At 29.5% G+C, this 13,867-nt stretch overlaps 9 non-coding genes across 9 annotated transcripts; all 9 read right to left on the bottom strand.

The window, feature by feature from the left end:
- Nucleotides 1–3,129: 3,129 nt before the first annotated feature.
- On the bottom strand, nucleotides 3,130–3,201 carry TRNAG-UCC. The gene has a single exon. It is a non-coding gene; the product is annotated as a tRNA-Gly (tRNA).
- Nucleotides 3,202–3,793: 592 nt separating this feature from the next.
- On the bottom strand, nucleotides 3,794–3,865 carry TRNAG-UCC. The gene has a single exon. It is a non-coding gene; the product is annotated as a tRNA-Gly (tRNA).
- A 673-nt stretch (nucleotides 3,866–4,538) lies between these two features.
- TRNAG-UCC lies at nucleotides 4,539–4,610 on the bottom strand. Its single transcript has one exon. It is a non-coding gene; the product is annotated as a tRNA-Gly (tRNA).
- A 2,618-nt stretch (nucleotides 4,611–7,228) lies between these two features.
- TRNAG-UCC lies at nucleotides 7,229–7,300 on the bottom strand. The gene has a single exon. It is a non-coding gene; the product is annotated as a tRNA-Gly (tRNA).
- Nucleotides 7,301–7,976: 676 nt separating this feature from the next.
- On the bottom strand, nucleotides 7,977–8,048 carry TRNAG-UCC. Its single transcript has one exon. It is a non-coding gene; the product is annotated as a tRNA-Gly (tRNA).
- A 2,673-nt stretch (nucleotides 8,049–10,721) lies between these two features.
- TRNAG-UCC lies at nucleotides 10,722–10,793 on the bottom strand. Its single transcript has one exon. It is a non-coding gene; the product is annotated as a tRNA-Gly (tRNA).
- Nucleotides 10,794–11,468: 675 nt separating this feature from the next.
- TRNAG-UCC lies at nucleotides 11,469–11,540 on the bottom strand. The gene has a single exon. It is a non-coding gene; the product is annotated as a tRNA-Gly (tRNA).
- Nucleotides 11,541–12,140: 600 nt separating this feature from the next.
- On the bottom strand, nucleotides 12,141–12,212 carry TRNAG-UCC. Its single transcript has one exon. It is a non-coding gene; the product is annotated as a tRNA-Gly (tRNA).
- Nucleotides 12,213–13,598: 1,386 nt separating this feature from the next.
- Nucleotides 13,599–13,668, bottom strand: TRNAG-UCC. Its single transcript has one exon. It is a non-coding gene; the product is annotated as a tRNA-Gly (tRNA).
- Nucleotides 13,669–13,867: the final 199 nt, after the last annotated feature.

Genomic DNA, 13,867 nt, shown 5'->3' with positions numbered 1-13,867 from the left:
AAAAACAATAAATAATTAACAGAATATTTTGTTACAAAAGTATACACTGAAGGGGTCCATGTATATTTATTAAAAAGTAAGTGATATAATAGAGGGTAATGTAGAAAAAAATAATAAAAATTACAAAATCAAATAATACGAAACTTTCATTTCAAGTTTCAACAACCGATTGAACAAACTTGTTTTTAGTAGATATTTTAAAAATATTAAGAGGTGAATAAATTGATATCAAAATTACAAACTGGTAAAATATAAAAGAGTTTAGTCCATAAGGTTGCTTAACTCGAGAAGCCAAACTTAACGAAATTAAGCTCTGGGGCTGCATGTTTGGTTTGCTTAATTCGAGAGGCTTAACGAATGCAAAGGTAATGCGTTTGCCGGGAGTTGAACGGGTCTATTGCTTGGAAAGCAATTATCCTAACCGTTGGACTACAAACGCAATTTCATTATATGGTACTTTCTTTTTATAACGCTATGACATTTACATTCTCAACCGGGAATGTCATAATGTTATTGAGAATATGAATTATGTAATTTTCGAATCTCTATTCTAGGTGAGGCCTAAACGCATATCCTTAAACAATTCTTGGATTCAATGCAATATTTCATCTTGTTTGTCTTCCTTAGGTTCGAACCAAAGACCTTCTTATGAAATTCAATGAGTAAGTTAAAACAATAAATAATTAACAGAATATTTTGTTACAAAAGTATACACTGAAGGGTCCATGTATTTATTAAAAAGTAAGTGATATAATAGAGGGTAATGTAGAAAAAATAATAAAAATTACAAAAATCAATAATACGAAACTTTCATTTCAAGTTTCAACAACCGATTGAAAAACTTGTTTTAGTAGATATTTTAAAAATATTAAGAGTGAATAAATTGATATCAAAATTACAAACTGGTAAAATATAAAAGAGTTTAGTCCAGAAGGTTGCTTAAATCGAGAAGCCAAACTTAACGAAATTAAGCTCTGGGGCTGCATGTTTGTTTTGCTTAATTCGAGAGGCTTAACGAATGCAAAGGTAATGCGTTTGCCGGGAGTCGAACCAAGGTCTATTGCTTGGAAGGCAATTATCCTAACCGTTGGTCTACAAACGCAATTTCATTATATGGTACTTTCTTTGTATAATGCTATGACATCTACATTCTCAACCGGGAATGTCATAATGTTATTGAGAATATGAATTATGTAATTTTCGAATCCCCTATTTCTAGGTGAGGCCTAAACGCATATCCTTAAACAATTCTTGGATTCAATGCAATATTTCTTCTTGTTTGTCTTCCTTAGGTTTGAACCAAAGACCTTCTTATGAAATTCAATGAGTAAGGTTAAAAATCAATAAATAATTAACAGAATATTTTTTCCAAACGTATACACTTACGGGGGTTCATGTGTATTTATGAAAAAGTAAGTGATATAATAGAGGGTAATGTATAAAAAAATAATAAAAATTACAAAAATCAAAATAATACGAAGCCTTTCACTTTCAAGTTTCAACAACCGATTGAAACAACTTGTTTTAGTATATATTTTAAAATTATTAAGAGGTGAATAAATTGATATCAAAATTACAAACTGGTAAAATATAAAAGTTTGTTTAATAGAAGTGTGAATATAAATTTTATTTAAAAAAATATATATAAAATGGAATTTATATAATAAATTATTAAATTTTAAAAGAGTTTAGTCCATAGGGTTGCTGAAATCGGAGAAGCCAAAACTTAACGAGAGGCTTAACGAATGCAAAGGTAATGCGTTTGCCGGGACTTGAACCCGTGTCTACAAACGCAATTTCATTATATGGTACTTTCTTTGTATAACGTTAATACATTTACATTCTCAACTGGGAATGTCATAATGTTATTGAGAATATGAATTATGTAATTTTCGAATCTCTATATCTAGGTGAGGCCTAAGCGCATATCCTTAAACAATTCTTGGATTCAATGCAATATTTCATCTTGTTTGTCTTCCTTAGGTTCGAACCAAAGACCATCTTATGAAATTCAATGAGTAAGTTAAAAATAACAAATAATTAACAGAATATTTTGTTACAAAAGTATACACTGAAGGGGTCCATGTATATTTATTAAAAAGTAAGTGATATAATAGAGGGTAATGTAGAAAAAAATAATAAAAATTACAAAAATCAAGTAATACGAAACTTTCATTTCAAGTTTCAACAACCGATTGAACAAACTTGTTTTAGTAGATATTTTAAAAATATTAAGAGGTGAATAAATTGATATCAAAATTACAAACTGGTAAAATATAAAAGAGTTTAGTCCATTAGGACTAAAGCGAAACTTAACGAAATTAAGCTCTGGGCTGCATGTTTGGTTTGCTTAATTCGAGAGGCCTTAACGAATGCAAAGGTAATGCGTTTGCCGGGAGTCGAACCAGGCCTATTGCTTGGAAGGCAATTATCCTAATCGTTGGACTACAAACGCAATTTCATTATATGGTACTTTCTTTGTATAACGCTATGACATCTACATTCTCAACCGGGAATGTCATAATGTTATGAGAATATGAATTATGTAATTTTCGAATCCCTATTTCTAGGTGAGGCCTAAACGCATATCCTTAAACAATTCTTGGATTCAATGCAATATTTCATCTTGTTTGTCTTCCTTAGGTTTGAACCAAAGACCTTCTTATGAAATTCAATGAGTAAGTTAAAAACAATAAATAATTAACAGAATATTTTTTACAAAAGTATACACTGACGGGGTCCATGTGTATTTATGAAAAAGTAAGTGATATAATAGAGGTAATGTATAAAAAAATAATAAAAATTACAAAAATCAAAATAATACGAAGCTTTCATTTCAAGTTTCAACAACCAATTGAACCAACTTGTTTTAGTAGATATTTTAAAAATATTAAGAGGTGAATAAATTGATATCAAAATTAGAAACTGGTAAAATATAAAATTTGTTTAATAGAAGTGTGAATATAAATTTTATTTAAAAAATATATATATAAAATGGAATTTATATAATAAATTATTAAATTTGAAAAGAGTTTAGTCCATAGGGTTGCTTAAATCGAGAAGCAAAACTTAACGACATTACGCTCTACGGCTTGCTTATTTCGAGAGGCTTAACGAATGCAAAGGTAATGCGTTTGTCGGGAGTTGAACCCGGGTCTATTGCTTGGAAGGCAATTATCCTAACCGTTGGACTACAAACGCAATTTCATTATATGGTACTTTCTTTTTATAACGCTATGACATTTACATTCTCAACCGGGAATGTCATAATGTTATTGAGAATATGAATTATGTAATTTTCGAATCTCTATATCTAGGTGAGGCTAAGCGCATATCCTTAAACAATTCTTGGATTCAATGCAATATTTCATCTTGTTTGTCTTCCTTAGGTTCGATACAAAGACCTTCTTATGAAATTCAATGAGTAAGTTAAAAACAATAAATAATTAACAGAATATTTTGTTACAAAAGTATACAATGAAGGGGTCCATGTATATTTATTAAAAAGTAAGTGATATAATTGAGGGTAATGTAGAAAAAAATAATAAAAATTACAAAAATCAAGTAATACGAAACTTTCATTTCAAGTTTCAACAACCGATTGAACAAACTTGTTTTAGTAGATATTTTAAAAATATTAAGAGGTGAATAAATTGATATCAAAATTACAAACTGGTAAAATATAAAAAGAGTTTAGTCCATTAGGACTAAAAGCGAAACTTAACGAAATTAAGCTCTGGGGCTGGCATGTTTGGTTTGCTTAATTCGAGAGGCTTAACGAATGCAAAGGTAATGCGTTTGCCGGGAGTCGAACCCAGGCCTATTGCTTGGAAGGCAATTATCCTAATCGTTGGACTACAAACGCAATTTCATTATATGGTACTTTCTTTGTATAACGCTATGACATCTACATTCTCAACCGGGAATGTCATAATGTTATTGAGAATATGAATTATGTAATTTTCGAATCCCTATTTCTAGGTGAGGCCTAAACGCATATCCTTAAACAATTCTTGGATTCAATGCAATATTTCATCTTGTTTGTCTTCCTTAGGTTTGAACCAAAGACCTTCTTATGAAATTCAATGAGTAAGTTAAAAACAATAAATAATTAACAGAATATTTTTACAAAAGTATACACTGACGGGTCCATGTGTATTTATGAAAAAGTAAGTGATATAATAGAGGGTAATGTATAAAAAAATAATAAAAATTACAAAAATCAAAATAATACGAAGCTTTCATTTCAAGTTTCAACAACCAATTGAACCAACTTGTTTTAGTAGATATTTTAAAAATATTAAGAGGTGAATAAATTGATATCAAAATTAGAAACTGGTAAAATATAAAATTTGTTTAATAGAAGTGTGAATATAAATTTTATTTAAAAAATATATATATAAAATGGAATTTATATAATAAATTATTAATTTGAAAAGAGTTTAGTCCATAGGGTTGCTTAAATCGAGAAGCAAAACTTAACGACATTACGCTCTACGGCTTGCTTATTTCGAGAGGCTTAACGAATGCAAAGGTAATGCGTTTGTCGGGAGTTGAACCCGGGTCTATTGCTTGGAAGGCAATTATCCTAACCGTTGGACTACAAACGCAATTTCATTATATGGTACTTTCTTTTTATAACGCTATGACATTTACATTCTCAACCGGGAATGTCATAATGTTATTGAGAATATGAATTATGTAATTTTCGAATCTCTATATCTAGGTGAGGCCTAAGCGCATATCCTTAAACAATTCTTGGATTCAATGCAATATTTCATCTTGTTTGTCTTCCTTAGGTTCGATACAAAGACCTTCTTATGAAATTCAATGAGTAAGTTAAAAACAATAAATAATTAACAGAATATTTTGTTACAAAAGTATACAATGAAGGGGTCCATGTATATTTATTAAAAAGTAAGTGATATAATTGAGGGTAATGTAGAAAAAAATAATAAAAATTACAAAAATCAAGTAATACGAAACTTTCATTTCAAGTTTCAACAACCGATTGAACAAACTTGTTTTAGTAGATATTTTAAAAATATTAAGAGGTGAATAAATTGATATCAAAATTACAAACTGGTAAAATATAAAAGAGTTTAGTCCAGAAGGTTGCTTAACTCGAGAAGCCAAACTTAACGAAATTAAGCTCTGGGGCTGCATGTTTGGTTTGCTTAATTCGAGAGGCTTAACGAATGCAAAGGTAATGCGTTTGCCGGGAGTTGAACTTGGGTCTATTGCTTGGAAAGCAATTATCCTAACCGTTGGACTACAAACGCGATTTCATTATATGGTACTTTCTTTTTATAACGCTATGACATTTACATTCTCAACCGGGAATGTCATAATGTTATTGAGAATATGAATTATGTAATTTTCGAATCTCTATATCTAGGTGAGGCCTAAGCGCATATCCTTAAACAATTCTTGGATTCAATGCAATATTTCATCTTGTTTGTCTTCCTTAGGTTCGAACCAAAGACCTTCTTATGAAATTCAATGAGTAAGTTAAAAACAATAAATAATTAACAGAATATTTTGTTACAAAAGTATACACTGAAGGGGTCCATGTATATTTATTAAAAAGTAAGTGATATAATAGAGGGTATTGTAGAAAATAATAATAAAAATTACAAAAATCAAGTAATACGAAACTTTCATTTCAAGTTTCAACAACCGATTGAAAAAACTTGTTTTAGTAGATATTTTAAAAATATTAAGACGTGAATAAATTGATATCAAAATTACAAACTGGTAAAATATAAAAGAGTTTAGTCCAGAAGGTTGCTTAAATCGAGAAGCCAAACTTAACGAAATTAAGCTCTGGGGCTGCATGTTTTGTTTGCTTAATTCGAGAGGCTTAACGAATGCAAAGGTAATGCGTTTGCCGGGAGTCGAACCAAGGTTTATTGCTTGGAAGGCAATTATCCTAACCGTTGGTCTACAAATGCAATTTCATTATAAGGTACTTTCTTTGTATAATGCTATGACATCTACATTCTCAACCGGGAATGTCATAATGTTATTGAGAATATGAATTATGTAATTTTCGAATCCCTATTTCTAGGTGAGGCCTAAACGCATATCCTTAAACAATTCTTGGATTCAATGCAATATTTCTTCTTGTTTGTCTTCCTTAGGTTTGAACCAAAGACCTTCTTATGAAATTCAATGAGTAAGTTAAAAATCATAAATAATTAACAGAATATTTTTTCCAAACGTATACACTTACGGGGTTCATGTGTATTTATGAAAAAGTAAGTGATATAATAGAGGGTAATGTATAAAAAAATAATAAAAATTACAAAAATCAAAATAATACGAAGCTTTCACTTCAAGTTTCAACAACCGATTGAAACAACTTGTTTTAGTATATATTTTAAAATTATTAAGAGGTGAATAAATTGATATCAAAATTACAAACTGGTAAAATATAAAAGTTTGTTTAATAGAAGTGTGAATATAAATTTTATTTAAAAAAATATATATAAAATGGAATTTATATAATAAATTATTAAATTTTAAAAGAGTTTAGTCCATAGGGTTGCTGAAATCGAGAAGCAAAACTTAACGAGAGGCTTAACGAATGCAAAGGTAATGCGTTTGCCGGGACTTGAACCCGTGTCTACAAACGCAATTTCATTATATGGTACTTTCTTTGTATAACGTTATTACATTTACATTCTCAACTGGGAATGTCATAATGTTATTGAGAATATGAATTATGTAATTTTCGAATCTCTATATCTAGGTGAGGCCTAAGCGCATATCCTTAAACAATTCTTGGATTCAATGCAATATTTCATCTTGTTTGTCTTCCTTAGGTTCGAACCAAAGACCATCTTATGAAATTCAATGAGTAAGTTAAAAATAACAAATAATTAACAGAATATTTTGTTACAAAAGTATACACTGAAGGGGTCCATGTATATTTATTAAAAAGTAAGTGATATAATAGAGGGTAATGTAGAAAAAAATAATAAAAATTACAAAAATCAAGTAATACGAAACTTTCATTTCAAGTTTCAACAACCGATTGAACAAACTTGTTTTAGTAGATATTTTAAAAATATTAAGAGGTGAATAAATTGATATCAAAATTACAAACTGGTAAAATATAAAAGAGTTTAGTCCATTAGGACTAAAGCGAAACTTAACGAAATTAAGCTCTGGGGCTGCATGTTTGGTTTGCTTAATTCGAGAGGCTTAACGAATGCAAAGGTAATGCGTTTGCCGGGAGTCGAACCCAGGCCTATTGCTTGGAAGGCAATTATCCTAATCGTTGGACTACAAACGCAATTTCATTATATGGTACTTTCTTTGTATAACGCTATGACATCTACATTCTCAACCGGGAATGTCATAATGTTATTGAGAATATGAATTATGTAATTTTCGAATCCCTATTTCTAGGTGAGGCCTAAACGCATATCCTTAAACAATTCTTGGATTCAATGCAATATTTCATCTTGTTTGTCTTCCTTAGGTTTGAACCAAAGACCTTCTTATGAAATTCAATGAGTAAGTTAAAAACAATAAATAATTAACAGAATATTTTTTACAAAAGTATACACTGACGGGGTCCATGTGTATTTATGAAAAAGTAAGTGATATAATAGAGGGTAATGTATAAAAAAATAATAAAAATTACAAAAATCAAAATAATACGAAGCTTTCATTTCAAGTTTCAACAACCAATTGAACCAACTTGTTTTAGTAGATATTTTAAAAATATTAAGAGGTGAATAAATTGATATCAAAATTAGAAACTGGTAAAATATAAAATTTGTTTAATAGAAGTGTGAATATAAATTTTATTTAAAAAATATATATATAAAATGGAATTTATATAATAAATTATTAAATTTGAAAAGAGTTTAGTCCATAGGGTTGCTTAAATCGAGAAGCAAAACTTAACGACATTACGCTCTACGGCTTGCTTATTTCGAGAGGCTTAACGAATGCAAAGGTAATGCGTTTGTCGGGAGTTGAACCCGGGTCTATTGCTTGGAAGGCAATTATCCTAACCGTTGGACTACAAACGCAATTTCATTATATGGTACTTTCTTTTTATAACGCTATGACATTTACATTCTCAACCGGGAATGTCATAATGTTATTGAGAATATGAATTATGTAATTTTCGAATCTCTATATCTAGGTGAGGCCTAAGCGCATATCCTTAAACAATTCTTGGATTCAATGCAATATTTCATCTTGTTTGTCTTCCTTAGGTTCGATACAAAGACCTTCTTATGAAATTCAATGAGTAAGTTAAAAACAATAAATAATTAACAGAATATTTTGTTACAAAAGTATACAATGAAGGGGTCCATGTATATTTATTAAAAAGTAAGTGATATAATTGAGGGTAATGTAGAAAAAAATAATAAAAATTACAAAAATCAAGTAATACGAAACTTTCATTTCAAGTTTCAACAACCGATTGAACAAACTTGTTTTAGTAGATATTTTAAAAATATTAAGAGGTGAATAAATTGATATCAAAATTACAAACTGGTAAAATATAAAAGAGTTTAGTCCAGAAGGTTGCTTAACTCGAGAAGCCAAACTTAACGAAATTAAGCTCTGGGGCTGCATGTTTGGTTTGCTTAATTCGAGAGGCTTAACGAATGCAAAGGTAATGGGGCTGCATGTTTGGTTTGCTTAATTCGAGAGGCTTAACGAATGCAAAGGTAATGCGTTTGCCGGGAGTTGAACTTGGGTCTATTGCTTGGAAAGCAATTATCCTAACCGTTGGACTACAAACGCGATTTCATTATATGGTACTTTCTTTTTATAACGCTATGACATTTACATTCTCAACCGGGAATGTCATAATGTTATTGAGAATATGAATTATGTAATTTTCGAATCTCTATATCTAGGTGAGGCCTAAGCGCATATCCTTAAACAATTCTTGGATTCAATGCAATATTTCATCTTGTTTGTCTTCCTTAGGTTCGAACCAAAGACCTTCTTATGAAATTCAATGAGTAAGTTAAAAACAATAAATAATTAACAGAATATTTTGTTACAAAAGTATACACTGAAGGGGTCCATGTATATTTATTAAAAAGTAAGTGATATTATAGAGGGTATTGTAGAAAAAAATAATAAAAATTACAAAAATCAAGTAATACGAAACTTTCATTTCAAGTTTCAACAACCGATTGAAAAAACTTGTTTTAGTAGATATTTTAAAAATATTAAGACGTGAATAAATTGATATCAAAATTACAAACTGGTAAAATATAAAAGAGTTTAGTCCAGAAGGTTGCTTAAATCGAGAAGCCAAACTTAACGAAATTAAGCTCTGGGGCTGCATGTTTTGTTTGCTTAATTCGAGAGGCTTAACGAATGCAAAGGTAATGCGTTTGCCGGGAGTCGAACCAAGGTTTATTGCTTGGAAGGCAATTATCCTAACCGTTGGTCTACAAATGCAATTTCATTATAAGGTACTTTCTTTGTATAATGCTATGACATCTACATTCTCAACCGGGAATGTCATAATGTTATTGAGAATATGAATTATGTAATTTTCGAATCCCTATTTCTAGGTGAGGCCTAAACGCATATCCTTAAACAATTCTTGGATTCAATGCAATATTTCTTCTTGTTTGTCTTCCTTAGGTTTGAACCAAAGACCTTCTTATGAAATTCAATGAGTAAGTTAAAAACAATAAATAATTAACAGAATATTTTTTCCAAACGTATACACTTACGGGGTTCATGTGTATTTATGAAAAAGTAAGTGATATAATAGAGGGTAATGTATAAAAAAATAATAAAAATTACAAAAATCAAAATAATACGAAGCTTTCACTTCAAGTTTCAACAACCGATTGAAACAACTTGTTTTAGTATATATTTTAAAATTATTAAGAGGTGAATAAATTGATATCAAAATTACAAACTGGTAAAATATAAAAGTTTGTTTAATAGAAGTGTGAATATAAATTTTATTTAAAAAAATATATATAAAATGGAATTTATATAATAAATTATTAAATTTTAAAAGAGTTTAGTCCATAGGGTTGCTGAAATCGAGAAGCAAAACTTAACGAGAGGCTTAACGAATGCAAAGGTAATGCGTTTGCCGGGACTTGAACCCGTGTCTACAAACGCAATTTCATTATATGGTACTTTCTTTGTATAACGTTATTACATTTACATTCTCAACTGGGAATGTCATAATGTTATTGAGAATATGAATTATGTAATTTTCGAATCTCTATATCTAGGTGAGGCCTAAGCGCATATCCTTAAACAATTCTTGGATTCAATGCAATATTTCATCTTGTTTGTCTTCCTTAGGTTTGAACCAAAGACCATCTTATGAAATTCAATGAGTAAGTTAAAAATAACAAATAATTAACAGAATATTTTGTTACAAAAGTATACACTGAAGGGTCCATGTATATTTATTAAAAAGTAAGTGATATAATAGAGGGTAATGTAGAAAAAAATAATAAAAATTACAAAAATCAAGTAATACGAAACTTTCATTTCAAGTTTCAACAACCGATTGAACAAACTTGTTTTAGTAGATATTTTAAAAATATTAAGAGGTGAATAAATTGATATCAAAATTACAAACTGGTAAAATATAAAAGAGTTTAGTCCATTAGGACTAAAGCGAAAACTTAACGAAATTAAGCTCTGGGGCTGCATGTTTGGTTTGCTTAATTCGAGAGGCTTAACGAATGCAAAGGTAATGCGTTTGCCGGGAGTCGAACCCAGGCCTATTGCTTGGAAGGCAATTATCCTAATCGTTGGACTACAAACGCAATTTCATTATATGGTACTTTCTTTGTATAACGCTATGACATCTACATTCTCAACCGGGAATGTCATAATGTTATTGAGAATATGAATTATGTAATTTTCGAATCCCTATTTCTAGGTGAGGCCTAAACGCATATCCTTAAACAATTCTTGGATCAATGCAATATTTCATCTTGTTTGTCTTCCTTAGGTTTGAACCAAAGACCTTCTTATGAAATTCAATGAGTAAGTTAAAAACAATAAATAATTAACAGAATATTTTTTACAAAAGTATACACTGACGGGGTCCATGTGTATTTATGAAAAAGTAAGTGATATAATAGAGGGTAATGTATAAAAAAATAATAAAAATTACAAAAATCAAAATAATACGAAGCTTTCATTTCAAGTTTCAACAACCAATTGAAACCAACTTGTTTTAGTAGATATTTTAAAAATATTAAGAGGTGAATAAATTGATATCAAAATTAGAAACTGGTAAAATATAAAATTTGTTTAATAGAAGTGTGAATATAAATTTTATTTAAAAAATATATATATAAAATGGAATTTATATAATAAATTATTAAATTTGAAAAGAGTTTAGTCCATAGGGTTGCTTAAATCGAGAAGCAAAACTTAACGACATTACGCTCTACGGCTTGCTTATTTGAGAGGCTTAACGAATGCAAAGGTAATGCGTTTGTCGGGAGTTGAACCCGGGTCTATTGCTTGGAAGGCAATTATCCTAACCGTTGGACTACAAACGCAATTTCATTATATGGTACTTTCTTTTTATAACGCTATGACATTTACATTCTCAACCCGGGAATGTCATAATGTTATTGAGAATATGAATTATGTAATTTTCGAATCTCTATATCTAGGTGAGGCCTAAGCGCATATCCTTAAACAATTCTTGGATTCAATGCAATATTTCATCTTGTTTGTCTTCCTTAGGTTCGATACAAAGACCTTCTTATGAAATTCAATGAGTAAGTTAAAAACAATAAATAATTAAAGAATATTTTGTTACAAAAGTATACAATGAAGGGGTCCATGTATATTTATTAAAAAGTAAGTGATATAATTGAGGGTAATGTAGAAAAAAATAATAAAAATTACAAAAATCAATAATACGAAACTTTCATTTCAAGTTTCAACAACCGATTGAACAAACTTGTTTTAGTAGATATTTTAAAAATATTAAGAGGTGAATAAATTGATATCAAAATTACAAACTGGTAAAATATAAAAAGAGTTTAGTCCAGAAGGTTGCTTAAATCGAGAAGCCAAACTTAACGAAATTAAGCTCTGGGGCTGCATGTTTGGTTTGCTTAATTCGAGAGGCTTAACGAATGCAAAGGTAATGCGTTTGCCGGGAGTCGAACCCAGGTTTATTGCTTGGAAGGCAATTATCCTAACCGTTGGACTACAAACGCAATTCATTATATGGTACTTTCTTTGTATAACGCTATGACATCTACATTCTCAACCGGGAATGTCATAATGTTATTGAGAATATGAATTATGTAATTTTCGAATCCCTATTTCTAGGTGAGGCCTAAACGCATATCCTTAAACAATTCTTGGATTCAATGCAATATTTCTTCTTGTTTGTCTTCCCTAGGTTTGAACCAAAGACCTTCTTATGAAATTCAATGAGTAAGTTAAAAACAATAAATAATTAACAGAATATTTTGTTACAAAAGTATACACTGACGGGGTCCATGTATATTTATTAAAAAGTAAGTGATATAATAGAGGGTAATGTAGAAAAAAATAATAAAAATTACAAAAATCAAAATAATACGAAACTTTCATTTCAAGTTTCAACAACCGATTGAAAAAACTTGTTTTAGTAGATATTTTAAAATATTAAGAGGTGAATAAATTGATATCAAAATTACAAACTGGTAAATATAAAAGTTTGTTTAATAGAAGTGTGAATATAAATTTTATTTAAAAAAATATATATAAATGGAATTTATATAATAAATTATTAAATTTTAAAAGAGTTTAGTCCATAGGGTTGCTTAAATCGAGAAGCAAAACTTAACGAAGGCTTAACGAATGCAAAGGTAATGCGTTTGCCGGGAGTTAACCCGGTCTATTGCTTGGAAGGCAATTATCCTAACCGTTGGACTACAAACGCAATTTCATTATATGTACTTTCTTGTATAACACCTTTGTACGCGGTATTATGACATCTACATTCTCAACGGAATGTCATAATGTTATTGAGAATATGAATTATGTAATTTTCGAATCCCTATTTCTAGTGAGGCCTAAACGCATATCCTTAAACAATCCTTGGATTCAATGCAATATTTCTTCTTGTTTGTCTTCCTTAGGTTTGAACCAAAGACCTTCTTGAAATTCAATGAGTAAGTTAAAAACAATAAATAATTAAGAATATTTTTTACAAAAGTATACACTGACGGGGGTCCATGTGTATTTATGAAAAAGTAAGTGATATAATAGAGGGTAATGTATAAACAAATAATAAAAATTACAAAAATCAAAATAATACGAAGCTTTCATTTCAAGTTTCAACAACCGATTGAACCAACTTGTTTTAGTAGATATTTTAAAAATATTAAGAGGTGAATAAATTGATATCAAAATTACAAACTGGTAAAATATAAAAGTTTGTTTAATAGAAGTGTGAATATAAATTTTATTTAAAAAATATTTATAAATGGAATTTATATAATAAATTATTAAATTGAAAAGAGTTTAGTCCATAGGGTTGCTTAAATCGAGAAGCAAAACTTAACGAAATTATGCTCTAGGCTAATTCAGAGGCTTAACGAATGCAAAGGAAATGCGTTTGCCGGGAGTTGAACCCGGCTATTGCTTGGAAGGCAATTATCCTAACCGTTGGACTACAAACGCAATTTCATTATATGGTACTTTCTTTGTATAACGCTATGACATTTACATTCTCAACCGGGAATGTCATAATGTTATTGAGAATATGAATTATGTAATTTTCGAATCTCTATATCTAGGTGAGGCCTAAGCGCATATCCTTAAACAATTCTTGGATTCAATGCAATATTTCATCTTGTTTGTCTTCCTTAGGTTCGAACCA

Source organism: Ipomoea nil, unplaced genomic scaffold (assembly GCF_001879475.1).
Source record: "Ipomoea nil cultivar Tokyo-kokei standard unplaced genomic scaffold, Asagao_1.1 scaffold0780, whole genome shotgun sequence".
NCBI lineage: Eukaryota > Viridiplantae > Streptophyta > Magnoliopsida > Solanales > Convolvulaceae > Ipomoea > Ipomoea nil.
The sequence above is the reverse complement of the archived record's forward strand: the minus strand, read 5'-3'. Positions and strand labels throughout refer to the sequence as shown.